We start from the raw sequence: 26,543 nt of genomic DNA on the forward strand, positions 1-26,543 counted from the left end.
AAAATGGAATCTGAGAAAAGCAGACTTGTAATAAAAGAATCAAAGTATATTAAATCTGGAGGGCATTTGGAAGATCATGTGGTGCAACCATTTCATTTTATGAATGGAAAATGAAGCCTAGATCAGCAAGTGACTTGCCCAAGGCCTCATGGTCATTGGCAGAGCTGGGTTTTAAACTTACTTTGCCTTTATTTTTCAGTTACACTAGTCAGTTCTTAACAAATCTGGGTACCCATCCCCCACCCAATTATTGTCTTCTAGGAAATAAAAGCTCTGTATAAAGTTCACTCTTCTCCTGTATAGATAGACAAGAGGACTTGACTGATCAGGAAGATACAGTTAGAATACCAGTACTTATGCAGTTTTTAATCAATGAGTCATTAAGAGTTTCCACTCACAGGACTGGGACACACGAGCGACACACAGTAAATAGTGCAGGCAAGTGATATCAGTGCCCAGTTAACCCCAGGCACGTGTGTTTACAGGCTAGCCTAGCCCACGTAGATGATGAGAACGGTGGCTCAAGGTTGGCAGAAGCCCGAGTACCGAAAGGTAAGTTCAAAGGATGAGACTGAATCTGGTTGGTGAGTCATGACATTGAAGCAAGAGGTCTAAGAGCAGGATGCGTTCTCTGAGGACATATGCAGCTAGTAAGTGCTCTGTTAGTGCTTGGGATGCAGTGTGGGACAGGCATGCCCCTTGGTACTAAGCAGGGACTGGGTATGTTCTCCATTAAGTGATTCTACGGTTATCTATGGAAAAGACACATATTTTAGGGAATTAATGTCTTGTAATTTCAAAGAATTACCAATGTCTGTGTATTCTTCTAGGTCACTGGGGAAGTGTTTTTTCTTTTCTTTTCTTTTTGTGAAACCCAGTCAGTTCATCTTTCCTTTGATGTGAGAAAAACAGGATCTGACCGAAATCTTTTTTTTTTAAACATACTTGCCATTCATATAGGGTTCTTGCTGACCCTTTTATCTTCTCTGAAATCAGAATCCTTTCTGCTTGACAAGCGTGCTGGTGTAGCACTAGCTGGGGCCTCCTTGTGAAGCCGTTTCCCCCCCTCTGCCCTCTTCTCCATCTGTCCTTATATTTCTGAGCACAGATAAAAAGCCTGGCACTCATTATCTGGGCACCACTGCAGCCAGTCAGCTTGTGTTTACTGGGTGTCCACAGCATGCATGGCATCGCTCTGGGCACCTGTGAGCAAAGCCAATGGCTCTGACATCTTTGTGCTGAGTCCTGGATCCCCATAGTACTGCGGGGCTATGTGGGCCTGGGGCAGAATGGCAGCAACAGGCTGGCCTGATGGCGTATGAAACAGCTGGGAATTTGGGAGGAGGCTAGAGAAGAATGATAGCATTAGAGAGTACAAGGGATTTTGAAGAGGGCCACTCTAAATGGTAGAAATAAGTGTGGCCATGTAGCTGTCCTTGCAGGGTGGCAGGCACACCCCATTCCAGTGAATTAACAGACTATGTAAAAGAATCACCTAACCAATTAATTCTTTGGCTAGGACTCATGCTACAATCAAGTGGTTCTTCACATGTACTTTCTACTTAAGGGAGTCATGTTTGTTTGTTTGTTTGTTTTTTCTCATATGAACTAGGAAGGGTGAGCTGGGCTATGTAGCATCAACTAACGTGAATTTTGGAATACATTTGTTTCTCTGTGAGCATCAGCCAGGCACCCACAATGTGATAGAGTGGGTCAGTGTTCCCATCTTCAGGATAAGGTAAAGGGAAGTCCAAATAGCCCCAAATGCAGTGTCATTATTCATTTTCGTCTTTGCCTAAAATACCTTTTAGCTGAACTTGGGAAATAAAGAAAGCAATTTGATTTGTTGAGTTGGAGGTTCATGGGTAAATGTTTCTTTCTATTTTGTTTTCTTGAAATATTATCACCATAGCTCCTCAACGTCAAGTCAAACCACATTATGTGCTCTCTAAAGCAATGAGGAGTTTGCAAGTGAAAATACAACTTCTAGGGACTGACTTGAGAATAAAATCAAACCATGCCTGTCCCTGAAGACCCACAGGGATCTCCTCCATGAAAGTCCTGTCCTAAGCCTCAGGTATGCCCCTGCTTTTTCCGAGCCTCCAAGGCTCCGGGAATCGGTGTTTGCATCTTCTGGTCTCCCTGCAAACACATGATGAAGATGACAGGCATAGGAACGGCTAATGATAATGGTGAGAGTTTTCACTTGAGTATTGATCAGAGAAACTTCCCTTGGCAGCTGCTTTAAGCATCAATAGTCACCATCTCTAGCCCTCCTGAGAAGCAAGCAGGAAGGAAATTTGCTCTAGCTTGTATATCTGCAGTGCCCCCTATAGGCCTAGTGTCTAAAGGCTCCGTTCCCAATGTGGCAGCAATTGGGAAGCATTAAGGGGTGGAGCCTCCTAGAAGCTTTCTGGATAGCCTACCCTTCCTTCTATCTCTTTTACTTAGAGGTCTTAGGTCATAGGTCATAGAATAAGCTGTTTTGTCGCACATCCCCACGTTCAGGGGTTGTTGCCCCACGGGTTCAGAAGCAATGTTGTCGATCAGCCTTCAAATGAAACTTTTAGAACCGGGAGTCAAATAAACTCTCCTCTTTGTCAGTTGCTTATCTTAGCAACTCGTCTTTGTGATGCAAAGCAGATTAACACATATTATGCATCACTCTACAAATGGTCAGCCAGACACTCAAAGACAGGAAGTCTATAGCCTTAGCAGCAGCAAGTAACAAAATCAGACTCCATTCCCTGTTCCTTAGATTCCAAAGCTTTGTTAGAGATTTCAGGGTATCAGTGGCTTGAGAGTGAGACAGAATAGACATTTGTAGAACGAGCTAATGTGACCCTCTTTCCTCTTCCCTGGACAGACCAAAGATTCATGAGAATATCAGATCTTTGAAAATAGTTTCTGAACCATCCATCCACACAAGAAAAGATATGTAAGTCCACTTGATTTCTTGGTTTCCTCATTGCTCGGGCGTAGGCTTTAACAGAATACAGATCTCCCTCCTTTCCACTTTTAGTAAATGTCAAGGTTTTATTGGCACGAGCCATGCTCTTCAGGGAGTGAAGTGTAGGTGGCTGCCCAGCATATCAACAAGGCGAGGGAGAGCTTTCCTGGTAACCTCTGCCCGATGAGGCCAGCAGCCCAGCCCTCTGCTCATCGAGGCCAGCAGCACAGGTCTCCTGGGCACTCCCACACATCCTCAGGATGTGAACTGGACACAGGGGAGTGCCCAGTAACCACTTGCTGGCTGATAGGTGAAAGGTGATTTTGAGTTTTTATTCCCCTCCCAGCATCAAAGAGAATAAGTTGGCGTTCTGAGCCAGAATTGTTGCTCCTTGCCATTTCTATATGCTGTTTATTTCTCCATTGACCCTGCATGCTTCTTCCTCAAGGCTGAGTAGAAGGCAGACACCTATAGTTCTCTTTGGTTAGAGCTTGCTCCCAGCCATTATTACTGTGTTTATTCACTAGAGCATTAATTTATTAAGTCACTGATTATATAGTCTCTATCTTCTGCTAGATACAGTGTTCTTTGCTAGAGAGAGAGAAACCTGCACCGATATTGAAGAGGGAAGATACCTTAAGATGTAACAAGTATATGATGCCTAGTAAAAACACATTGTATGCACTATGTGGGAGTCCCCAGGAGTCATTCACCTTGCCTGGAGATAGAAGCGGTGTTGCTGGAAGGGTGAGGGCTAGGTGAGGTTTTTCTGGCTGCCCCTTCCCACATCTCCTTACAGTGGGCTCTCTCCCACCAGAGCCTCCTAGGAACACCTCTCCTAGAGCAGCTGGCATTTAGGTGAAGTGGAAGAGGAAGGAAAGAGGATGCAATTTCATGCTTTTACTTTCAGTTCTTCTGGAAGAAAGGTCTCCCCATGTCTTTAATAACTGTTTACAGAATTGAAACCAGCCACAGAGTAGGAGGGGCCTTCTCATATTCTTTTAAAAATACTTTTAAGATTAATAAATGTCATCAAGATGATGATGGTGATGGTGATGATGATTAAGAAAAACATTTTAATGAAGTTTTTTTTTTTTTATTTTCATCTCAGAGTCATTCAAGAAATCTTTACAAGTAGATAGATGCAGGTCAGTGATGATCAGAAATGATTTACTCAGATTCCATGGCTTATCCTAGCCCTGGGCTAAACTGTCACTTTTTGAAGTTGTAACTCAGGAAATGGGCAGTCCTTCCCCCATTCAAAAATGGGATAACAATGACACTCCCTTGTATTTGTAAATAGCTACTTGCAGAGTACTTTGCACTTGACAAAGCGCTTTAATTGCTTCAATTATTTTTTTAAGATGCCATTATTGAGTTTACTGAGTATCCACCCCATTTATTTATTGACTATTTATTAAGCAACTATTACCATTCTGAACACTAAAGAGTCAGAATGGAAAAAATAAGACAGTGACCTAACACCGAAGAAAGCTTAAATTAAACAAAATTAATTTAGTATTTTATATGTACATGTGTGTTTTTCCTGCATGCATGTCTGTGCATCATGTGTGCCTGTTGCCTGAGGAGGTCAGAAGATCTGTCAGATCCTCTGGAACTGGAGTCACAGATAGTTGTGGGTGCTGGGAATCAAACCTGAGTCCCCTAGAAGAGCAGCCAGTGCTCTTAACCATTGAGCAATCTCTCCAGGTCCCAATCTTTTGTTTTTGAGGTAATTTTAGATTTATCAATAAGGTATTATAGGAAGTTTTGTATATCTTTGATTCGTCTTCTTTTAATGTTTAGTAGTGTGATGGTTTGTATATCCTTGGACCAGGGAGTGGCACCATCTGAAGGTGTGGCCTTGTTGGAATAGGTCTGACCTGGTTGGAATGGGTGTGTCACTGTGGGTGTGGGCATAAGATCCTCACCCTAGTTGCCTGAAGTCAGTCTTCCACTAGCAGCCTTTGGATGAAGACATAGAACTCTCAGCTTCTCCTGCGCCATGCCTGCCTGGTTACTGCCATGCTCCCACCTTGATGATAATGGACTGAACCTTTGAACCTGTAAGCCAGCCCCAATTAAATGTTGTTTTTTATAAGACTTGCCTTGGTCATGGTGTCTGTTCACAGCAGTAAAACCCTAACTAAGACAAGTAGTATCTTAAATTACCTTGCAATATTTTTTGTTGTGGTTAAGAAATGAACACAGACTGTTAACTAGACACCACAATCCAACTGCGTTCCCAGTACCGTACTTTCCCTGGTTTTGGCTCTACTCCAGTCTTTCACATTTCTTTAGTTGCTGTCTCTTCCCAGTGTCCATTAATCTGTGACAGGCATCAGCCTTCCCTTCATTTTCACAATCTTAAGACTTCGGAAGGGTTCTTATCAGTCACGGAGATCCTCAGTTAGCGTGTTTTTCTGATGCTATCTCATGATCACACTGGCCTTGTGCACACCACAAAGGCAGAGTTCCCTTCACATCACACTGTTAATCTGTCTGCCTTGAGACACTTGCCAGAGCCTTCATAAAACGTACTGTTTTCTTTTCCACCTTCTTTTCTTTGGAAAGGAGTCCCTATGTACTTTCCTCATGTTAAAAGGACTGGAATTAGTAAAGATTGTTTTTTTTCATGAAAAGAGATAGAAAAATAGTTAAGGAAGTGGATAAATAGACAAGAACTGTGATCAGCGAACGATCAAGGTTGAACTGATCGTTAAAATGAGGTGACACAATGGAGAGTGACTGGGAGGATAGGGACAAGCTCAGCTCTGATTGCATTGGTCATGATAAGACCAAGGGAAGAACAGGGCAGGGAGAGGGCACAGCTTCCAGTGTAGGAAGAGACAGGACACTGATGGGCTGACATACCCCTGCTCAAACCCTCTCACCCACCAGAGGGAAAGTGAGGCTTCAGTACTGGTCCAGAAAGGTGAAACTCCCTATCCTTCCTCAGAAACACTGCCCAACCTTCCCCCCCTCCCATTTCACTGCTCCCACCTCTCAAATCTCTTTCCAGTCCAGCTCCAGCTCAGCTGAGCATTTTGAGCACTTCGCTGGCACTCTCAACACCATACTTAAGCCTTGCATTGTATTCTCCAAGTAAGGAAATCCTGTTCTCCAGCCAGCCTTCACAGTCAGCTACACCATTTCTTTTAAATGTTATGATCAAATGGTTCCTTCCAAGGGATGCCTATATTGGATAATGCTATGATCAAATGGCCCCTTCCAAGGGATGCCTAAATTGGACTTCTTATGCAAAAGAGCAGTACACCCTCATTTCTCATATCCCTAAACTGTTTATCCAGCTCTTCTTCCCATATTAGCTTTAAGTCTTACAAATACAAACATGTGCATACATACATGTGTACATGTGTGCTCACAAACATTCATACACACCTTAGTTTCCAGTATCATGTTCTCTAGACACTAGAATACCAGCTCCTGGGTTGTAGGGGAAAGTTCAGAGCACATATTTATGCCCTGAGCACTTTCTTTCACTAAATGGATTCTTTGACAAGTGAATAGGCGACTATGACCCTTGATGCTGATCCACTTGATGCTGAATTTTTTTTTTATTTTCTTTAGAAAGGAGTGTTAGCACTCTTAGGCTTACAAGCTTCTTCCCTTTCATTACAGTTAAGACAATAGGGGATTCTATTGTCTTCTCTACATGGTCTGGTGACAAGAAAGAATGCTGTGGATGTTGAGGGTACATTCTTTGTAGAAATCATGAAAGGCAGGCCAAGTCACACCATCAGGTAAGGCGAAGTAAGTCAGGGATAAAAATCTCTGCCAAATAACCAAAGCATCGGGGCAGAAGATAAGCCGGTAAGGCCTAGATTGTGCAACTCTCCGGCCTGTTTTATAGATCAGGAAATGATGACAGACAAGTGTAGGCAGACACTGCCAGTGCTATCAGGACCCCTGCTAGCAGCTCTGGCTAGAGCATAGCAGTTCCTGTCCACTCCCATGGCAGATAACGCCTTCTACCACGGTGTGCAGCTAGAGAGGCTCTGGAATAAAAGGGTTTCTTCTCAGGTCACGGGTTGCACATCATTCATACAAACTGTGAAGGTTCGCAGATTCACCCACTAGGAGCTCAAGCATGTTTTTTCATAGGGGAACACATAGAATTCATCATGCCAAATGGTGGAGTTTAGGAATCGTTCTGGATTAGACATTGTTTCATTTCTTTGACAAAGGAGGCATTGAACACTCTGCTCAGACTGGCAAGCCCTAGGAGGCAGGAATACATTTCCCAAATTGGATTATTTTTCTGAATGTATTGGTCATTATTTCCTGGTTGACATGTTTTGCAAATCTGTCTAGAGAATCAGCAGGGACTTAAGGGAGGTTAAAGGGATTGATGCATGCTTGAAATGAAGCCAGTCACACTATGGCTAAGGAAGCAGTACTTTTACGAACTTAACCTTGACCCCAGCCTTTGACCCAAGCAATCATTCTTTTACTTTCGGAAAATAAATAAAACGCCTGTCTATATTGAAAAATAAAATCCGGCACCTACAATATTAAAGATCCATTGCAACTGAACTTTCCTTTTAATTAAAATGAACATTAAAATTAAATAACCTTAAATAACACCTTCAGTGTTGATTAAGCTTGGTCTCTGCTCAGGAAAGCTGCGTGCTTCTAACCTGTTGGCATTTGTCAAAATATGAATAGTGAGAAAACTATTCCAGGGAGGCTAACCTGGGCTTAGCTACTCAAAAGGCTTTTAGAAAGTGTTCTAAGCTGGGACTTTGAAAAGACAATTCATCACGAGGGACAGAAGGATTCCTTGGGTTTTCCACTGCCTAGTTACAGTTTTCATAGACTTGTGACCTGTTGTCCCTGACAAAGGTGACCAAGAAAGAACTGGCATTGTCTTTATACAAGGTGGCCAAGAATGTGAAAATGACCTCAGTCCACAAGTCATTGGGGGTAGCAAAAAAATAAAACTTTTTGCTCTGAATTCTGGACTCTGACAGAGATGTGAAATGGAGATATGTCTGGTGGCCACTGTTATGGTAGAAATGTCTCTTTCTCCTTCCTTCCCTTCCCTTCCCTTCCCTTCCCTTCCCTTCCCTTCCCTTCCCTTCCCTTCCCTTCCCTTCCCTTCCCTTCCCTTCCCTTCCCTTCCCTTCCCTTCCCTCCCCTCCCCTCCCCTCCCCTCCCCTCCCCTCCCCTCCCCTCCCCTCCCCTCCCCTCCCCTCTCCTCTCCTCTCCTCTCCTTCCCTTCCTTTTCTCCCTTCCCGCCTCCCCTCCCTTCTCCTCCCCCCTCCCCTCCCCTCTCCTCTCCTTTCCTTTCCTTTCTTTTCCTTTCCTTTCCTCCTGTTATTTTTTTTCTTTTGGTCAGGAGGAAGATGTCACCCCTTTGTTAAGTCAAATTGCCTATCTCTGAGCCTACTGTTTTATTTTTCTCTTCCTTCAAATAAATAAAAGACTTCTAAGTAACTATTGGAGAAGACAAATAATGAGGGAAGGGGGAAAGTCATACTTGAAACCTCCTCTGTCCAGACACCAGTCTTCTGTAATGGATGTCATTTCCTTTCATTCAGTCAGGAATCCCCAGAAGTTGATGTTATTAAATTATCATTGCCTTCATTTGGTGAGAGCCTATGTAATTTGTAAAAGGGCATACAGAAAATGGGAGAGTTGGTATCCACATATTAGTTTGTCTGATACTAACTCCAGGGGTGGTGTATTTGAGGCCAGCCCATGATATATGCATGGCAGGGTAGGTGGTTAGACAGTATGAGTAGATAGGAGGAAGCCAGGATGACCATTTAGATCCCTGTGATGAGTCAGACTGTTGTGACAGTCATAAGTCACGAAATCTCTGCTTACCTGTTCTGTGTTGCCTGCATGTATGCTTCTATACTAACAGAGGGTGATTCTGCTTGTCTGGGATGCTCTCATTCTATGTCAGCCATGTTCGTACTTCTCTCTTTAGATCTTCTCTAGGGGTGGGTTGATGGTTTAGTGGGTAAAAAGCTTGCTATACAAGCACGAAGACCTGGGTTTGGATTCCCAGCACACATGTAAAAGCCCACTGTAGTGATCTGCAATCCTAGCATTGAGGTCAGAGAAGAGGTAGGGCAGGATGGTGAGTGGGATCCCTAGGTCTTGTGGATATAGCTTGTCTACTGAAATGGTGAGTTCTAGGTTCGATGAGACACCCTGCCTCAAAAAGTAAGATAGAGAATAATAGAGAAAGACATCCAATATTGACCTCTGACCTCCACATGTGCATACTCGGGTACACACACACACACACACACACACACACACACACACACACAGGCACGTGTGAGTGTTAAAGTTTTTTTTTTTTTTAACTTTTAAATCTAGATAATGATGCGTCCTACTTCAGCTTCTGAGTTTTGTAAGGTTAACCAGAATAGGGTGATAGATATACCTTATTCATCAAATTGTCATATTTTGGGTTGTCATCATGGATTGTGGCATCTCTCTTTGTCAGATAATTGTCCTTCCCATCAGACAGACAGGTCTCTAAGACCTGTGTATATTCATTACCATGCCTAGCATGAGTAGCCTACTGGGTGAAAAGGGATATTAGATAGATGTTAGAAAATTCAAATGTCTTCATTGAGGAATCTGGAATTGGAATGAGCAGCCAGCTAGCTAGCCAGCTAGTCCAGAATGGTCTTGATCTAGAGGCTATCTCAAGTGAGGCTCTTCTCTCAGGTGACTTCAAGGCTGTGTCAGGATGACAATTAAAGCTGACTAGAACAAGTCACTCTGAGTCCTGTGGTATATTTTAAAGGCCTCTCATCAAGTTCTTCCGTTAGCTCACTTACCCTCAGTTGAGAACATTTCTGTGATTCACATATGCCTTACTAAAATACCTTTAGTGATTTATACTCTTAAAGGACAGACAAGGCACACCACAGGCTGGCACTGTTTGTGGCTCAGAGTATTTGTCTAATCTCACAGACTAGATGTAGCTGTTTCCTCTCTGAGAGACAGAGATACCACCCCAATGGTCATCTCCAAGACCGCTGTTTCCAGGATAGAAAATGTAGCTTATTGGTAGGATATTTGCCTGGGTAGAGGACATAATTCCCTAGGGTTGATTCTCATTATCATAAAAAGTGGCTATGGTGATGCTCAACCATAATCCCAGCACTCCCGAGGTAGAGGCAGAAGGGCCAGGAGCTCAGCTTATCCTTGGCTATACAGTGAGTTCAAGGTTAGTCTGGTGTATTTGTAGCTCACCTTGTCATTTCATCTCTGTGCAGGATAGTTTTATGTCAACTTGACATAAGCTAAAGCAATCTGAGAGGAGGGAACCTTAATTAAGAAAATGCCTCTGCAATATCAGGCTGTAGGCAAGCCTGTAGTGCATTTTCTTAATTAGTGATTGATAGGGGAGGGCCCACCCCATGGTAGGGCAGTACCTATGGGGTGGGCCCACCCCATGGTAGGTACTGCCCCTGGGCTGGTAGTCCTGGGTTCTGTAAGAAAGCAGGCTGAACAAGCCATGGGGAGCAAACCAATAAGCAGCACGATTCCATGGTCTCTGCATCAGCTCCTGATGCAGGTTCCTGCCCTGTGTGAGTTCCTGTCCTGACTTCCTTTGATGATGAACAGTGCTGTGGAAGTCTAAGCTGAATAAATGCTTTCTTCTGGAACTTGCTTTGTTCATCCTGGTGTGTCCTCACAGTGATACAAACATGATGGAGGACAATCTCCTCTCTGCTCTGAGGAGTCAAGTGCTGCAAGAAACTGTGAAAGCACTCAGGAGAGAGACAGGGGGCAGCAGTGGGGAAAATGATGAGAGATGAAGTTGGGAGGGGCTGGGCTCCCTCTGAGTGCTTTGGAACCAACTTGTTCTTTAATTAAGGGAAGAAAAAAAATCCTTTAGTAAAGATGGCCCTAAGAAAATTAAAATAATGTAAATTAAGCTAAGCGAGAACTCTACAAGTGCCACTAGAGCTTGTTGAGATCTAGGGGTTGGATGCCCCAGATGTTTTAAAAGAGGAGTTGGTAAATGCTTTCTGTAGCATGTGACCAAGAAGGAGGCTAGATGCCCACATCACAAGGGAGGTACAGAGAGTTTAAGGTAACGTCATCGGCTGTTCTGGTTCTCTGTAGACTAGAACAGAGACAGCCTAATGAATGAAGATGTTGATTCCCTGGCCTCCTTCCGTGGGGCCACCAATGTAGAGAAATCAGTTAATTTGTAATTAAATCATATAAAACAAAAGGGATCAAAGGGAGTCCATAGTTCCTAATGAAAGACTCTATTAACTACAAGGGCAGTGAGTTACATAGGTGTGATAGAATATGTGTGTGTCTGTGTGCTTGCATGCTAACAGCATGTTGATTGCCAGGAAGAAGCTATTCACAATTTTAATAGTAGCACAAGATCACATGCACACATGCACAGAACAATCTGAGCATTACCTTCTGGTGTCACATACAATGATGTAACCTCCTAAGAGTTCCCCTAAGGCAGGTATGAGAGTGACTGCTTACAAAGTGTATACCCACTCCTCAGAGGAAGGTCTCCAAGATAACACAGGGGTTTTCTTACACTCCAGTGGTTCTGATGCTTTGGGTGGCATCATTACCCTCAATTAATATTGATATGATAAGATTACACAAGAAGATTTTATCTCTACCATGGCATGATGGTAAACGTCTTCAAATTACAACACAGGAAAGGCTGAGGCTGGAGGATTGTGAGTCAAGGCTAGCCTGAACTTCAAAGTGAGACTCTGCTTCTATAAGCCTATAGGGGACATGAGTGGTCTATAGAGGGACATGAGTGGGCTATAGGGGATATGGGTGGACTATAGGGGGACATGGGTGGACTATAGGGGGACATGGGTGGACCACTCTAACCCTTTAATTTTCTGGGTGGGGGAAAGGAGAGGCTAAGTGGCTTGCATAAGGCCATCTAGACCTAGAGTGACCATGTGCTTATCAACCAAGTAAGCCAGGACACTTATTTGCTCTAATTTATTTAATTTTTGAGTTTTCATGCAATTATGTTTTGTATGTTGAGAACATCCTCCCATCTCCCTGAACTCTCTCTTCTCCCCACACCCCTACCTATCACTGGAATGGTTTGAATCTCTAGACAGTTTAACTTCTACTTTGTGTCATATAATAATAAACGATTGTATGTATCTCTATAAAATCTTAGGAACCATGGATGAGAGAAAAGAGATGATGCTTGTCTTTCCAAGGCCAGCTTAATTCACTTGATGTAATTATCTCCAGTTGCACCAGCTTTCCTGCAAACAGCTGTTCTTTAGGGCCGAATAAACCTTTAATTGTGTATATTTATATCATGCTTTCTTTATCCATCCCTCTGTTGTTGAGCATTAAGACTGGTTCTAGAACTCTGCTATTGTGAACAGTGTTTGCAATAAATGTGGATATGCAAGCGTCTCTGGGATCTGTTGACTTGGAGTCCTTGGCATTCAGTGACAAAACAAGTAACAAAGGCTGGTGAGCGAGCTCATGGGTGAGGGAAATCCTTATACACCACTGGAGGAATGAACACAGATGTGGTCACTATGGAAGGTAGTACACAGGTTTCTCAAAGCAGGGTCCTTCTGTGAGTGAATGCAGGAGCTGTTACCATTAGTCTAGATCCACCTGTTGCCAGGGGAACCAGGTCAGGTGACTGATTATCCTATTTCAACAGCTGGACCTGGAGAGGCAGGGACATAGCCTCTTCCTTGCTGCCATTTGCAAGAACAGCTTAATAACAGAGGGATGGATAAAGAAAATATGTTATAAATATACACCTTCTGGGGTCTTGGAAGGGCACCCCTTGGTGTCTGGAATAGGGAGATACTTCCTCAACTGCCCTCCAACTCTGAATTCTTCCCAGCACTCAGTCCTAAGTACGTTAGTCCAGTTGTAATGGAATAACTGAAGCTGACTAATTAATATAAAAACTCCCTTTGGCAGTTTTGGAGGATAGGAAATCTAAGAACGAGGTTCTAGTGAAATTTGTTGTTGGATAAGGACTATATTTTTCAGAGATGGGGCAGGTGCTGTATTTTCTCATGGTAGAAGGTGGAGGGGGAGCCTGGTCAATTTTTTTTCACAGTTTCTCATTTATAAGGCTCGTATTCATGTTCATGAGGGAGGATCCTTCATGGCTTCACCATGCTACAATTCCACAGGAAGTATCTGAACTCTATAAACCACCACAGTGGGTATTAGGAAAAGTCCCAGTCCTGATGAGGGCACATGTCCCAGCAGGAGATGGCACCTTTTGCAAAGATGGTGGGATTTCTTCCCCCAGGCAGCCCTACTATTGGCAGCATTGGTGACAGCTCAAGGAAACTGTCAAGCAGCAAAGTGCCCTGTGTGTTGAAGTGACTCACAATGGCTGATGTAATTTCTAAGATGCTCACTTCCTGCCTGGATGCCACTCTGGAGTTTTGTTAGATGGGGCGAAGGGATGGGGGAAGCCTGAGGAAGCCTGAGGAAGCCTGTCTCTGCTAATGAAAGCTGCTGTTTGGAGCAGCTGCTGAAGGCAAGACCTTGCCTGGGCAGAGCATTTTGAATCTTGATTGTGGTGCTGGCTATCCAAGTACTCTCTGTCTGTTAGAATTTAGAGAAGTATTCTCCAAAAGAGAAACAAGTCAACTGGCTGTCCATGCTGTGTGATACTTTCTCCTGAGGAATTTGTGAAGAAACATCTGCCCACCCAGACAAATCAAACAAATAACTCCACTGAAGTCTAGCTTGGTAAACCACTAAGTTTAATTGGGGTTACCTATAGGAGTATGGCTAACCACCAAAGAGTAAATGCCCCCTATCCCAGCAATCCTTAATGGTGAGTATATTCCTATAAAGAAGTGGGGTCTTATGTGGTTAGTAGGCTGCCCTTTGAACCTTCCCTCCTCCCTGTGATGGGCCCTATCTCCCAGGGATAATCACAGTTGCAGAGAGTCTAGAAGGCAACAGCCATTCCATGCCTGGATGACAGCATTCTACAACAGTGTGATAAAATAAAATCAAAAGTTTGAGCATGTTAACGGTATAGTGCTAGCTTAATGAACAGTTAAGTTACCAGGGTCAGGGCTTGGAAGATTGATGGTGAGGGGCCACAAGCTCTTCAGAGTGATGGAAATCTCTACATGGTTATAGTGGTCTTAGTGAGAGTGTTTGTGAGACCACATCACACTGTTCAGTTGAATCACTGAATAGTTTTGTTCATACACTAAATTCATTAAAGCTGGGGCGGGGATACAATCTCCTTATAGTACAGGCATCATTATTTGTTTTGTTTCATTAATGAGGAACCTCATCATTGAGGTACTAGGAAGTTGAATAACTTGCCCACTGTCATGGCAAGTGATGGAGGGACTAAAAGCAGGAACTAATAAGCCTACCAGTTGGTACCTCTAAAGTGTTAACAGCTGCTCATGCAGGCAAGTCATAGCTGGGCATCTTGGCCAGGGGAGCACATCAGCCCTCAGAGGCAGGTGCAACGGACAGGAGATGCTTGACCCCTCATAGTGGACCTTACGGAATGAGCATCTGTGCTGCGGTGGCCATTTGGGTCTATGCACAATTAGTCATAGTGCTTTGCTTTGAAGGCCTGGCACAGGAGTACTAAGTCCTGGTCCAGAGACCTGTGATCCCTGGGGAGTTTCCCCTTCTGGCTGGAAGTCTGATTTAAAACCTCCAGGCTAAGCTCATTTTGCCAACTTGCTCCTGCAGGATTTGGTTTCAAGGCCAACTCCAGAAATTTCTAGCTCAGCAAATACTACTCAAAGCAAGAGAATGTATCCATCCAAACCACCTTTGAAATGGAGGAATAGTTTCCCGTGCTTTGGCAGGAAGCAGTAAACATGTTTATACACAAATTTACAGGTATACAACACCATGCTTATTGTATCTGAGAGAAGAGAGGAAATTACAACTGCACCTTGGTGCATACCTCCCTGGGGTTGCTATCCTGCTCCTCTGTATGGGGAAAGTGCATGAAGGAGCCACAGCCCTCAGCAAGCACACAGACTGATGTGGGTTGTATTTCACATCAGAGAGTGCAGTTTAGAAAGGCAGGCTCCTGTCTCACTTTACCGTGGGGGTGGGGTGGGGTGGGGTGGGGTGGGGTGGGGTGGGGTGGCAGCAGCAGGTATAAACTGTTTTAAAGCAGAACTCAGAGGGACCAAAAGATCACGTCAGGTCTCACAGTAGGACATTTAGTGTTAGAGCGATTAGACTGAACTGAAATCAAGGAGCTATTGAAGAGTGAGAGCCAGAGATGTCTTCACTGTATAAGCTTGAGTCAGAGATCAGGGTTCAAATCCTAAGTCTTCCCTGTATCCACCAGGGGCAGGGCTGAAAGCAGCTCCTTTCAACTCTCCAAGTTTCTTTTCGTCATGCATAAAACGGTACAGATGAGCACTAATTCTCTCACTTATTGCATGGATTGGTTTTGATTATATTCTATCATACCCAATAACATAGTATATGCTCAGTAAATTACAGCTGCTGGGAGTGGTGACATTAACTCATGTAATTATTCTAATAAATCTTATCTGCAAGAAATCTGAGTACTGTTAGAGTGGCCAATAAACAACTCAAACAGTGCTTTCTTTATCACTTAAAGGGCCCCACCACAGGAAGGGCTTCTGTTGTCCTGCCATTGGTGCTCAGTAGATACTCTGAAATACATACAGGACCATCACCATGATTGATCAAACAAAGGCTAGAGATGGTTTATGCAGCTCTCCCTTTACCAAGACTGCACAGCCACCAAGTAACTGGACAGGCTCTTGAAGTTGGATACTCTAGGTTAAAATGTCGCCCTGTGTAGTGTGCACGACTGACTCATAGGTCAATGCCCTTTCTCCTCAGCTGGCTATCTCTGCTTCCCTCCAGCCCGCTTCCAGCAGAGGCTACCACTTGGAGATCGCCTTAACGAGCAGAGCCAATGAATAATCATGAGCATGATTCTAGCATTGCAGGTTCAGCACTGAGCTAGGGATAGATTTATAGACACTGACTCTGGCTGGTATTTGGGGATGGATAATTACCTTCACTTACGATATCCTACACTGCTTTGCCTCAGTATTTACTGACCAGAATTCTGCCCTTTTCCAACTGATTCTGAACACGGGCATGCCACAGGCAGCTAAGTGGCATAACTCATTTGAGGTGACCATAAATCTAAGGCTTCCACCAGAAATGATGCAAAAAAATTAATGGAACATGAAATCAAGTAAATGGAATTGAGTACAGTAATTAGTTCATATTTTAATCCTCAGGTCTGTTTATTATCTGTCAACTGGTGAGCAATTAAGCCAGTGCCGTCGAGATGATTAGCTTTGTTTCAAAAGAGGTTTATCGATATGCCAGAGCAGATGAATCCAGGAGTTTTAAATGGCTTTATTTTGAATTGCAGAGCAGTACATGCACAAGGTGGATAGATAGCATTAGTACCTAGATGGCTTTTATTTACTGTAACACAGCCATTCGGGAGATTATTGGTGCATGTGGGCGGGAATACTCAAACTGCACAGACACTATTTATAGCTCTAGGTTCTTTTATTTTCCTGAGCATGGCTGTGTGCATAGTATGTATACATGTGTGTTCACATGTGTGCATGTGTGTGCATGTGAGTGTATCTGCGTGTGTGTCTCTATGTATGCATGGGAGCCTGGAGTTGACATTGGGTGCTGTGCTGCCTGGGTTTAATGTCAACTGGACACAAGATCGAGTCATTTGGAAAGAGGAGATCTCAATGGAGAGGAAAAAAAAATTCCCACCAGATTAGCCCATGGGGGCATTTTCTTCACTGATATGGGAGGGTCAAGTTAATGGTAGGCTATGCCACTTCTGGGCTGGTCATTGTGGGTTTTGTAAGAAAGCAGTCTGAGCCATCAGGAGCAAAGCCAGTCAGCAGAGTTCCTCTGTGACCCGTGCTTCAGTTTCTAGCTGCAGGTTCCTGCCTTGACTTCCTTTGATGATGGACTGTGATGTGCAAGTGGAAGTGAACCTGTCCCTCCTCAAGCTGGTTTTGGTCAGGGCGTTTGTCACAGCAGGAGAAACCCTAAATAAGAGAAATGTCTTCCATGGAACTCTCTGCTTTATTTACTGAGACAGGGCACTTCCTGAGCCTGGACCTCACCAGTTCTAGCTAGTCAAGTGAGCCAGGGATTTCTGGCTCTCCCCAGGGGTTCCTTGTCTCTACTTTCTAAGAACTGGAATTACAGATATCTGCTACATCCAACACAGTTTTACAGGCATTGTGGGGATCCAAACTCAGGCCCTCTACTTCTAGGGTGAAGACTTCCTCCAGGGAGCCATCTCTATAGCCCTGTTGCTAATTACTGAACGCAACAGTGTGATTGAGTTTTCCTTCTGAGACCCAGGGAAGCATCACCGTGGACTGCATTTTCTGGTTTGAATTTTCTGAGCTTTATTTCTATATTTCTTGCAACCAAATCCTGTTTATCCTTGGTTTGACCCTGTTGGTCCTTTTTTTGGGAGGGGTAATTTGGTGACTTCTATATGTATCTTTTGTGGATATTTCTCATTGCTTATGCTTGTGAATAACTGGCCCATGTCTTGTTGTCTTGAGGCTTGTGTCTTGTGTCTATAAAGATGGTGTTCTGCTTGCTGATGCAGGAGATATGATTTGGGGGATCTCCTTACTCTCTAGTGGGTGACTCACCTAAATTAGCTAAAATGCCTCTTGAACCCCAGGGTTTGGTAGAACTGTAAATTTAGTGTGACACATTAAGCATTGAGCTATCATGCCAGGAAAGTCAGGATCTGCTCCTAATTCTACCGCAGAATGTTAGTGACCTTTGGCAGGTTGCTTGCCTTCCCTGGCATTTGGTGATGGTTCTGCAGGTGTGTTGGAAGAGATGACCCCACAGGTGCTTCTGGCACAGCCACTACATATGGAGACGGTGAGTCTAAACGATTGTTTCAAATCCAAGTCTGTACCTTAAAGCGGGAGACGTGACTTTTCCTTGAACCTCTTCAGGTTTTCATGAACTGTTGATGTGGGTCAGAACAACAAGGAGTAACCCATTCAGTTTCTAGCTTTGGAAAAGATTTGGAAATGAGATATTTCTTTCAAAGTCTGACTATTATACAGCAGTGCTACAGTGACTCATCCCTGTAGGTGTACTGTCACTGGCTTCTTTAAAAGATTTGTTAACTTATTTTATGTGTATGTGCCTGAGTGCATTCATGTGCACTACATGTATGCAAGTGCCTGCAGAGGCCAGAAGAGGGTTTCAGGTCTCCTAAAGCTAGAGTTACAGGCAATTGTACTGCCTGATGCTGGAAATATGACAGAGTCTCTGCAAGAGCAGTGAGCACGCCTAACTGCCAATCTGTATTTCTAGTTCTCTTTCACTGCTTTCTAAATAAACCAAGACCTCATTCAACACTTGTAAAATGATGACAATGACGGTTGCCATGGTGACGGTCACGTCTGAAGATGAACCTCAATCAAATCGCAGTTTTTAAAGTTTTCTGTCTTTACATTTTACCTTGCACTTCAGCAACTCCCTCCTTGCTTTTGGGCAACACTATGAAAGGATATTTAAGCCCAAAGCAAGAGGATGGTAGTCATCATGATGTCATCCTAGTGGAAGAGACCAGAGCTACCTGTAGGTCAGGATGGAGTGGGTGGGAGAGTGGCACAAAGACCCATTGTGAGCATCTGCAATGGACGAACCAGGAAGTTGCTCAATGAACTGAGCTCTCCTTCCCCAGACATAAATGTAAAAATGCCCCAAGAAAAGCCCCATGGGTCGGGCACCACCCTCTTGCAGTTGTGTTCATTCTGTGCATGGTCAGCCTCAGGATCTCAGTTCCTGTTTGCCAGGCTTCTCAAAGGCCACCTTGCCCAGTCTGGGTAAGCTTGCTTCCTGGAACTCCAGACTTTAGCTTCTAGCACTGTCAAAGACAAGCTCCCTGTCTTGATCTGGGGAGCGATTCCACAGCTGAGATGAAGAATGGAAATGAATTATTCTAACACACTTGCTCTCAGCTATTCCATTGCTCTTCCCAGGTGCCCTGAAGAATTCACTTACCTTGAATTTGTGAATAATTTAACATATAAATTCAAAAATCTCTGTTAATATTGACATTAACTTCATTAGGGTTGACATTATGACTATAGAATTTTGATTATGACATATTGGGCATAATTTAGGCACTTTGAAAGCTCTAGTCTATATTATCTTCATTTACTCCTTCCATTTCTTTGTTCAGCAGTATTTACCCACAGCTCCTTATGTGCACGGGGAGGTATTTTTAAGGAGTATAACCCACTCTGGGACTGCCAAGAATTAACAGTCTAATCAGAAGACAGGTTATTCTGCTATATCACAGACTCCTTAAAGAGAGCCCCCACTCACAAACTCTGGCTTTGCAGTTTTTAAATTTCCCTAGTGAGCTAGAGCTGGAGATAGGCAAATAGCCATTTGTGTGGAGAGAAACCTAGGCCCACCCTAAGCATTGTCATGATATCAGAAGTTCCAAATTAAATCCAGCCTTGACATTCTTGTTTGGATGACCTTGGACCTTCATCACCCCAGGTGAGAAGAACAAACTCATGGAACTGATGTTTGCCCATTAAAAGAGAATTCTGTCAGTGTGCTTTCAGAGAGACTTTCAATAAAAGCCAATGACCACACAGAGTCAATGATAAGAGGACCCATAGGATCTCCACCAGCCCCAGCACTCAAGTACAAGCCCACAGTTTCTGCTATTGTGTAAATGCTTATAGCTCTCTCCCACTCGGAGCTACTGTGCTCACCTAGAAGATTCTTCCCTTGGACAATCTCCCTGTCAACCTAACAAATACTGTTCTCTCAGTGAGACCCAGGCTGGCCACCCTGCTTAGACTTGTATCTCATGTCTTCATGCTTGACTCTCCATCTCCTCTCTCTGCTGTGTAAGTCCTTGTAGCCTTTGTTTTATATTCTCATGCTACAGATGGGCCCATTTAGTCTTCTCATTGTTTCTCATCTGTCTCTCCCCACTGGATGGAAAACACCTGACAGATAGGGATCTGTAGCTGTCTTAGTCACTGTTGTTTGTGATAGATAGTCACTATCTGTTCTTTGGATGATATAAATGGGAGTTACTTTCAAAACAGGTAGACAGTGGCCACGTATTTTCAACGACATCCCGTAGCCATTTGTGAGTCAAGTCTGTGCCTTGTCCCTTTAATGGATCTGAAATCCCTTCAGGGTAGTGCACTGTTTAATCCTTCTACATCTTCCTACATATAAAGGGTAGATACAAATTGGTACTTTATAAATCCATTTTAAAAAATATCACAAAGCATATTCTCCTTAGCATACTCTTCTACTAAGGAGAAATTCCTTAGTAGCAATTCCTAATAATTCTACCTTTTCCCCACATCCTGATTTCTAAGGACATTCGAAGCTTTCAGCAACTTTTATCAATTAATTAATTAGTATTCTATGCTTGGGGGTGTGTGTGTACCATGTACATGCCTGATGCCCGTGGAGGCCATAAGAGGGCACCCACCACATTGCCTGGAATTGGAATTCTGAACAACCATGAGGGTGCTAAGAGTCAAACCTGGATCCTCTGCAAGAACAGCCGGTGCCCTTAACTACTGGGCCATCTTTCCAGTTCCTCCAGCTTCAATTTAAATGCTTTTGTGTATTTCTTGTATAGTTAACACAACTCAGAATTGACAGTTGATTGAGTTGTTCATTCAGTGACTGACTCAGTTCACAGACATGACTTACTGTAGGTTGGACATTGCATTCGGTATATGGTGTCTAGGGAAGAATAGCTCTTTGCCTAGGAGATTACTCAAATGTCTTTATCCAGTGAACATGTGTTGACTGGCCTCATGTGTTCAGTGTACAAAGTGTTGGGAATACAGCTCTGACCAAACAAAAATTCCCATCAGCAAAGAACTTCTGTTCCCATAGAAGTGGAAATAAATAGATACAAGACTCACAGTGATTGGTAACATTATATTGGTTGACACCCCTCCCCCTTCCCCTGCCCCCAGAGCTCCCAGGGACCAACCAAAGAGTACACATAGAAGGACCCATGGCTCCAGCTGCATATGTATCAAAGGATGGCCTTGTCTGGCATCAATGGGAGGGGAGGCCCTAGATACTGTGAAAGCTCTATACCCCAGTGTGGGGGAATGCCAGGGGGTGGCGGCGGGGTTAGGCAGGAGTGGATGGGTGGGGAAGCACCCTCATAGAAGTAAGTGGGAGGGAGGATATGATAGGGGGTTTTCACAGGAGAAACTGGGAAGGGGCTAACATTTGAAATGTAAATAAATTAACTAAAATAAAAAAAATGAAAAAAGTAACAATATTTTGAACTTTTCCAGGCCACACATGATCTCTGTTGCTTACTACTTCTGATACTCTCTTTGATTATTTCTGCAAACTTTTAAAAATTTAAAACCCCATTCTTAGCTCCTGGGGTGCTTGACCTACAAGGTGATACTTTGCAAGCTCCCCCATTCAGGGATATACAACTTTCTCTGTAAGGCAAGAAGAGGCAGCACCTGAGTGGCTGGGGGCGGGGGAGAAGGGATCTTGGGAAGCTAGAATAGGGAGACTAAGGTAGATGATGGCTGGAGAGATGAATCTGACATTCATAGTGGAGGGAGGAGCTTATGTGTGGCATACACCACATAGTAGCACTTTCGTAGTTATTACCTACATTCTTGTGATATGTGCATACCCCAGTTCTTATTTCACCTTAATCTCTAATTGGGCCAATAAAGTTTCCAGTGAAGCAGTGGAGTGCTGAGCAGTTTGCCTTTACTTCCTCCATTCCTATGATGGGCTGTGCTTCCTCGGGTCCCGGTTGGTTCTCAGTTGTTGCTCCTTAGCTCTTCCCACAGTCTAGCGCATGCCAGAACTTGGTTTTAGTTGCTTATGCCTCCCAGTTTGTGTTGTTTTATGTGAAGCAGTCTCTCAAGATTGCAGATAATTGGTTCCTTGAAGAGATAGAGCCTGAATTGTTTGTTTCTCTTACTGATCATGAGGTTGTCTCTTTTCTGATTCAGAGACACAAAACATAAACCATCCTATATTTCACATATGGCGTTTAGTCTCCCTCTTTAACGAAAGCTATAATCTTCATCACCATAGCAACACCTATGGACTTTTCCCTCCCTGTCTTTGGAGCAGAACTGGAGACTCCAGAGACTTCTGAGGCTTAGATCCAGGAAGGTCAATGCTGCTGCTTCACCTTCAGAGGGAGCGGCAAGCATGGTAGTCTGAAGGGCTGCTTGTCATTCCTTCTTACTAGGATCCAAGATAGCTACTTCATTATTTTCTCTTGGAATAAACCTTAATTAAATATATCCACATGATTAGTGTGTACAACCATGTAGTATATATATATATATATATATATATATATATATATATATATGCATACACACACATACACACACATACACACACATACACACACATACACACACACACACACACATACACACACACACACACACGTACTCAACATATGTTTTCCTCAATAGACCTGTGGCATTTCTGGGTAGAAATTGGGTGCCGTGTGCTCAGAATCCAGCACACAAAAGGAGCACAATAGCCACAGAGAGGGGGAGAAAATGCATCAGAGACTGGGCCAAAGATGCCCTGTGAAGTGGCTTGTGCAGTTTCCAGGGTACTGCATTATCCCTTTATGGGAATGAAGAACTCAAAGAAGGTTTTGAAGATGAAATTGTCCGATTTCTCCCAAATAAGAGAGATTTTTTTCTTGTCTAGTCTTACTATTGGAATTTGATGCACAAACATGATTCTTTCCTCACATTATCTTTTGTTTCATCCTACAAATAACCCACTTTATACTAGATATTAATCTAAGCACTTAAAATGATTAGCATGCTAAGGAGCTTGATTATTAAAAACAGTTAATCCCCACCTTTTAAAAAATTGAGACATTTGAAGCCCTGAATACACTCATTTATCACCAACCTCCAATAAGGCATCCAGGAATTCTTCATGTAGGACATGAATAATTTTTACAAAAAAATGCAGTTGCTAATGGTGTCTTACATCCACACAGTTTTATAAAACAAAGCAAATGATTATCATCAATTATAATAACCTCACTAGACAAGGCTAGGCTTAGCACACAGCTCTTCAGACAGCGGCCACTGCAGTCTGCCAAGGAAAATGCCTGGTATTAATTGACTCATCATGATCAGCAGTGATAGATGGGGTAGAGGGCAATGTATTACTCACTGTCAACAAAATAAACACATGATTTGTTGCAAGAAGCGTCTACTTGGGTCCTCTCAAAGGACAGAGAGACCAAGGGAGGCTTTGACGGCAGTACAAAAGAAATAGGAAGATTTCAACTATGGCGTGATAAATATTTGCTTTTCCTGAGGCTAACTGGAATTTAACTGGAAGGAGTTTCTGGGAGAACGTTGAGGACTGTGTAGAGTTTAGTAATTAGAAGGTACATTAAAGCTAATAGTTCAGCCATTGCTTAAGAAGTGTTCTGGGCTTAATAAATCTAGCAATGGGAGTTCACCATTTTCAGAAGCAAACTCATTTCTTTGATAGATAGCTCCCATTGTTAGAATGTGTATTAAGCTGAGTGTCTACTGTCTGCTGCTTCCACGATTGGCCTTAGGTCTTTTCCTTCATGTAACATAGGTGTTTAACTCTTCCTGTTCACTAGGGCAGCTTAAATGTCTTTAAAGCCAACTGTGTGCACAGCAGTCTTCATATGAGATTATTTTGGAGCCTTCAAAATGCAGGTTTCTAGGCACTATATGCTAGTAAGCTTATAGATCATGCAAATTGAGGGATGTGGAAAGAAATATACTGGTATTAGTGTGATCTGCCCAGGTTGAGATATGGCTATACTTATGTGAGGGTGATGCTCAGGTCTAACCTGCAGGAAGGTGTGTGTGTATGTGTGTGAGGGTGTGTGTGTGTGTGTGGGTGTATGTGTGTGTGCTTAGAAAGCTGTAGCCCAAGTCTCATTAACCCACATTGTACCCCAGCTTGCTAATTTCAAGACAGTTACTATTAGAAAAGTGGGACTTCTCAGGCACTGTAACTGGCATGGTGGTTGCTACCCAGTATGCCCTGGGAAGATTCACAGTTGTGCAAACCCAGAGCACACTGACCAAGATGTAGGTTCATCTGGTCTAGGAAAGAACCCAGCATCAATTTTGACAGTACCTTCCACTCTTGTTACTTCTTATTCACTGCTCTGTTTAAATGTAATTGTTAATGCGCATTCAAGAACATAATCAGATTCTCCTGGGAATCAACCTACCTTCCTTTCTTTCTTCCTTCCTTTCTTCCTTCCTTCCTTCCTTTCTTTCTTTCTTTCTTTTCTTTCTTTCTTTCTTTCTTTCTTTCTTTCTTTCTTTCCTTTCTTTCTCTCCTTCTTTCCTTTCCTTTCCTTCCTTCCTTCCTTCCTTCCTTCCTTCCTTCCTTCCTTCCTTCCTTCCTTCTCTCCTCTCTCTCTCTCCTTCCTTCCTTCCTTCCTTCCTTCCTTCCTTCCTTCCTTCCTTCCTTCCTTCCTTTCTTTCTTTCTTTCTTTCTTTCTTTCTTTCTTTCTTTCTTTCTTTCTTTCTTTCTTTCTTTCTTTCTTTCTTTCTTTCTTTCTTTCTCTCCTTCTTTCCTTTCCTTTCCTTCCTTCCTTCCTTCCTTCCTTCCTTCCTTCCTTCCTTCCTTCCTTCCTTCCTTCCTTCCTTCTCTCTCTCTCCTCTTTTCTTCCTTCCTTCCTTCCTTTCTTTCTTTCTTTCTTTCTTTCTTTCTTTCTTTCTTTCTTCATTTATTTTCTGAGATAGGGTATTGCTGTGTAGCTCAGGCTAACTTCGAGCTTCTGACCATCCTGCTTCTGCCTCCCTAGTGCTGGTACTCCAGACATCCATTCCCATGTCTGTCTCTCTGGGAACTTTTCAACATAGATTCTTTGAAGCACCTAGTCCCTGTGGTCTGTAATAGGTCTTGGAAAATTAATATGCTGAGATTAAATCATTATGTATCCATTAAGGCTTTGAGATGTATTCAAATGATAAGTTGTTAATGTACATGTTACAAATCACCCTACTTAAACATTGGAGTAACTGAAGCAATGGTGTAAAGATTTTAGCCTAATAGCCATCTGTTTTTTTACCCACTCATTTAAATAATGTTTCTACTTAGAAACAGTGCTGTGATAAGCACTGAAATGTGACAGTGCAGAGGGAGAAAAACACAAAAATAACGACAGTGAGCAAGAGAATCAACGATAAAGTCACAGCAAATCTTAAAATAATGCATACTATCGTAAGGAAGAGTTTATCTTTAAAGATGCTCTACATGAGACTGACCTCCCTCAGTGTCTCTGAATTGTTAGGTTTTGCCCTGCTTTGGTTATATTTCCTGCCATGTTCTAGTTCAGGAGAGTGTTCTTTGACTTGGCTCCTTTTTAGCAGGCATCTTTAATCAATCCTTACACATCTCCTCCTACAGAGAGAATCTCATACTGCAGCTGAAGCCTGTTGTCTAGGCAGCCATTATTAATAGATGACAGATCTATGAGCACTGTCTCAAGAACACAGTGCCCTGACATGTCTGGAGGCCCTTTTCTCGTCCCATCCCTCATTCCCTGCTTTATCCTTTCTTTTAAGTCTATCAACGGAGAACTCCTTACATCTAGGATCCCACTAAAACTTTAAAATATCTTTGAGAGGTGTCTAAATTGTGCCTTAGAAGGATCAAGTGATGTCCCAAGATTACACGGTGTGTATCAAAGCAGGGGCTACAAATTCAGATCCTTTGACTCCAAAGCTGATGTGTTAAAATTACTCTCCATAGCTTCTCTCCGTAGCTCAGTTCAAAGGGTACCTTCTGCATGAAGCATCTCATGACCCCTTCAAGTAAAATGTGCCACCCCTTTTTTTGAGGCTGCCAGGGCCTTTGTACATCTCTATTTCAGCATGCCATTATACTTCAATGATTTGAATATAGTTCCTTTTGAACTTCTCTGGGGCAAGAACTCTTTTCTTCCTTTTTCATTTTTAAATCCTTGTATTCCTAGTAATGAGTTGAGTCCCTAAGCTGACTCACAGTCAATGTATTTTGGATGCACATAAAAATCTAAGAGATTTCTTAAACTTGTGGCCTATTTGATGGCACATGACCTTACTGCATAAAAAAAATTTCTAGGTTTAACCATGACCTTAAGTAGCAAAATAAACAGACCATATATAATCTTCACTTTTGAAATTTTCAAGTCCTTTTGACATCAGTTATTGAGGACTCTTACTAGCAACCTCGTTGCTGGTTACTTAATATATGAGGACCCTCCTTGCTCCTTAAGTTATAATTGTCCATGCATATAAAGAGTGAACAACAACAACAACAAAAAGAGTGAACTAGGTCAAGTGTTACCTCTCAGATGAAATCTGGTTAAACCTTATCTCTTATCTCATCTGAAACTGTGGTTAGCCGCATTGTTTTGGTTTAATTTTTTGGTCTGGGCTGATGGTGGCCCACGCTCACACTCATCATCAATGGTGTGACACAGTGGCATTTCCTATTCTGTAGACAGCCAGGAAAACTCTTC

General features: G+C 43.0%; 1 protein-coding gene across 4 annotated transcripts in view; it reads right to left on the reverse strand.

The window, feature by feature from the left end:
* Ca10 (carbonic anhydrase 10 (inactive)) overlaps nucleotides 1–26,543 on the reverse strand; it is a 526,692-nt gene that overhangs the window by 88,115 nt on the left and 412,034 nt on the right. The window lies entirely within an intron of this gene.

Source organism: Mus caroli, unplaced genomic scaffold (assembly GCF_978045245.1).
Source record: "Mus caroli unplaced genomic scaffold, Mus_caroli_1 scaffold_13, whole genome shotgun sequence".
Classification (NCBI taxonomy): Eukaryota; Metazoa; Chordata; class Mammalia; order Rodentia; family Muridae; genus Mus; species Mus caroli.